Raw genomic sequence first — 4,564 nt, 5'->3', positions numbered from 1 at the left:
TATTATTGTTATTGTTGTTGTTGTTGTTGTTGTTGTTAGTAGTAGTAGTAGTAGTAGTAGTAGTAGTAGTAGTTTTTCTATGTTTTTTTTTTCAGTTGAATTGGACATACTGTATGTAATGAATGACAATCAAGGTGGAAAAAGTTTTCAAATGATTTAACATGGTTTCATTCTTTTACATCACAAAAGAAAGATATGTTATTAAAGATATGTAGACTTTTTATACCCAGTGTATCATCCACATAAATAGTTTTAATAAATCAGGAGAAATCCTGTTTTATTAAAGTGATTAGACGTGCTGCATAAATTCATGGACAAACATTGAAATGCGCTGCAGAATATTTTACTGGTCTCAACTTAGCGCAATTAAAATTTTGGTATATAAACACCTGAATAAATGGATGTAAATCAATGTGTTCTTTTAATTCATTTTAGCTAAACAGTATCATTACAAAGGACTTCTTTGTTGTGTGTTCTTTTTCTCATTTTAACTTTTGACAGTACGTTCCCAAAAAMATGAAGAAGAGAAAAAGTGGCCAATCTACTATGTAGTAAACACAAAATATATCTAAGACCATTTTCAAGTAATTCATTTCTGTTGATTCTTATTAAAGAATAAAGACAAATTAAAAGTTTCAAATGAAATGAGACTAATAAATAAAGGTCAAATAAAGCAGTTGGATGTGACAGACTAAAGAAAAAAGGGGAAAAAAAACTAATTAAATTCATCAACTTCAAATATTCACCACTGCTGTTGAGTTTTACAGCTAAATAAAAACTCCACTTTTGCTCTGATTTATCTTCTGCTCTCCAACAATTCCCTCCTTCTTTCACTCTTTCTCCTCAGTTTTAATCTAATTTGTGGCGGTCACGTTGCCACCCATAAAATACAGCAGGCACTCAAGCTTGATGATGCAAAGACTAACAGTCTTTTCATTTGTGCACATGTTTTTGGAAATCCAGCGTCACTTGGTTACATACACAGCGCTGCTGTGGTGAGAGAGAAGTTTTATATTACTGGGTTTTGTTTCCTTTTCAGGGCACAGGGAACCAATGGAAAGGCCTTAGGAAGTGTTTGTGGATGTGATGGCAAATGTAAATGTCAAGGCAGGGCACACACACAGGAGTAAACACACAACACTTGTACACAACTTCCAAATGACAGTTCAACAGCAGAGCATGAAGGAAATTTGTGACTAGTTGAAACAAATAAACCCATTTTACCTGTTTTTAATTTGATTTGGCCTATAGTAATTAAGTACATTTAATTCGATACAGTACTTAAGTAGTTTTACCAATTATTTTTAAACAGCTACTTTTACTTTTATTTCATTACATTTTGAAGCTAAAAATGATCATTTTACTTTTTACTTTAAAATGTAACGCCTAGTTACTCGTTGCAAAATTAAATATGTTTGAACTCATCATGAAAGATGTTTCTGCACTCTAAAAAATGAAGTGTTGAATTTACTCAACAAAGTTGCGTCAACTGGCTCCACTRAGCCTAAATTGAGCAAATAATATAAATATATTGCTCATTTTACTCAACCTGACTTAGTGGAACCAATTTGGTTCAGTAAATTCAACATTTTTATTTCTTAGAGAGTGTGTAAAAGTACTTTTACTTTTACTTTCCCAATTTTTGTGAACAGTTTTATGACTTTTACTTAAGTAGTTTTCTCGTCAGTGAAATTTATTTTGACTAAAGTCTTTTCCTGTTCATGTAATTTTACTTTTACTTAATTATTTTTTTCAAGTACTGTATAGACCTCTGCTAATGMCTCTAGAAACAGCAAACTTGGTAACAAATGTGAAACTTTCAAATGTTTGGTAAAAAGCTTATTAAGCATCAGATTTTGGGATTTTAGACAATAAAAAGTACTCTTAGAGCATTTTCAGTTTACTAAAATTCTAAAATTAGAGTTTGAATCGTATCCAGTTATGTGGTTACATTAGAGTACTTTATACTGTGTTTACTTTATACTGCTGGTGGTGTTTTTATTAACCTGTTAAACATAAAAAAATAAAAGAATTAACAGTTTTTTATTTAGAATTTTCCTAACAAAATAAAATGTTAATAATGACTGAGTTTTATTGATTTTGGTCTGTACATTGGTTATCAGAACAATTCAAATGTTCACCTGTCAGCAGCAGAAAATAATAATGGTTTTATCAATTACCACAAGTGTATTGTCCATAGGTGCTATCGTGTGACTTTTTGGTAGGAGAGAGCGACCATAAGCTGGTGAAAGTCAACGTTGTACCCATGATGTTAAATTAAGGTTAACAAATCAATCCAAGCCATTATTTTGGTTTGATAGAAATGTTTTTCAGTACATATTATTGTATCAGGTAAAACATGTTGCCAAGGTATGCATGTCTGCACTGAATCATGTGTCTAATGGACAGAAGCTATCCATCCATCCGTTATCTTTTATTCCGCTGCTTCCTTTCAGGGTCATGGGGGTTACTGTGCCCCTTCCAATATGGCGTTGCGCTCGTACCACAGTGCCAATCTTCTGAAGTGTCTGTGACACCCCTAGTCAATATATGTCATAGGATTTTACCTGTGTCTTGTATGGGGATAGTGGGGTTGTGTTCACATGTCTGTTAGCAGTATATACTGTATATATTACATGAACTATTAGATGGATTTTATTTAAATCATCCGTTGTACATCGTGAACTGATCAGGTTTTGGAGATAATCCAATTCAAGATGGCCACCACAGCTAATCAACATTAGACAACACATAAATGGTTTTAACTCGGTCACTTTTACAGATATTGACCTCTTATACATTGCATTTCTAACTAACACTTATTCACAATGTAGCATGAGTGACACAATGTGAGACTTTGTAAAACATTTTTATAGGTTTGATTGGACCCGCTATGATATTTCTCAACATAAGACAATCTTAAAGGGCCAATATTATGTGTTTCGCATATATTTAAATACTATACTGTAGTAAAGTGTCTATGTCACCTCTATTTGTTATTAAAATGCTGTTTTCATGTTTAAATAGAAAATAAACTTATCTTCTCATCACTTCCTCTTCCAAATGCCTTGAAATTGGCCTCTGTCTCTTTAAGAACATTCTTCTGCTTCTGTCCCGTTCGGCGGGGTGGGGGGGTGGATTCTCACACGTGGGGCTCGTGCGCACGCTGGGGTGCGGGGGGTGGGGGGTGCGCGTGTGCTATGATGCAGTTTACCTGGCATCTGAAAATACATTTCCTCAAAGGTATTTTTAAACTGAAAAGAGCTTCAATGAGTGAAAACTAATGTTGAGAGCTCAGCAGACAGTTTGGTTTCACTTTCAATTTCACCTAAGAGCCTGCAGGAGTCATGGGCAGGGTGTGTGGGGAGGGGGGGCGGTTCTGCCATGAGGAAGCTCGGCTTAAAGACACGTCCCAGGGGCGTTTCTGGCCCCCACCTGTCGTTTTGCTCCTCAGCATGGCTTCCTAAAAACGCTGCAGAATTTCTCAAACATGCATGAATGAGTCAAAGCAAGGCTTTGGGTATGATTTTTATGAGTATAACATTATAACATGAAATAAAACTCAAAAAGTTTATTTTACATGATATTGCCCATTTAAAACTCAGTGAGAAACATAAAGTCCTGCACATTATATTATATATATTAGTTCTTCACATATAACTCTWACATTGTTACTTCGCCTGACCTTTTTGTACATCATGTATTTGTGCACTCACACACACAGATGTTGGCTCTTCTATCCTCGTGGGAACTTTGCACTGACTTTCTATTCATTTACTTGTAATTCCTACAGCCTAAACCTGACCTCTAAACCTAACCTAAACTCAAGTCACACCTTAGTCCTAACCCTAACCCCTGACCCACCAATGGTATTTCCCCCYGGGGACCAGGCTTTTGTCCCCATAAGGAACAGTGGGTCTTCGCAGGGCTGGATGTACCAGGAAAATGGTCAAAAATCGTCCCCACCRAGTAACAAAAACATGCACACGCACACAGAGAGTAAGCAGTGTCTCAAGCTGGATTCTCTGTTTCCCAAGGGTGTAGTTTAGATGGTCATACCTTTCTCTCTGTGTCACAAAGGAACTTCCAGTATCTGTTTCACATTTACCATGGAACACTTTTAGTCCACATCTTACACACACACACACACACACACACACCCACACCCACACACATACACACACACACACACACACACACACACAAATGCTTAGTCGCACGTTGTCTGTTTCACATTATAAACACACACATGTGCTCGCAGACAACATGTACATTCATCTGACACTAACTGACAGGCGTGCAGAAAGACACACACACACGCGCACACACACACACACACACACACACACACACACACACACACACACACACACACAGAGCGACTGTTTCACATTAAAGCTGAGTTCCTCCACCAGAAGGCAGTTGTTTATGTAGAAATAAACTATTGCTCTAATTACCCCATATGTAGTCCTCCAAAAACAATGACGCTCTCTGATGAATATTTAACAGCTGAACTCTCACACACACACACACACACACACACACACACACACACACACACACA

This window comes from Austrofundulus limnaeus, unplaced genomic scaffold (genome assembly GCF_001266775.1).
Source record: "Austrofundulus limnaeus strain Quisiro unplaced genomic scaffold, Austrofundulus_limnaeus-1.0 Scaffold0, whole genome shotgun sequence".
Lineage (NCBI taxonomy): Eukaryota > Metazoa > Chordata > Actinopteri > Cyprinodontiformes > Rivulidae > Austrofundulus > Austrofundulus limnaeus.
This window is presented reverse-complemented; position numbering follows the sequence as displayed.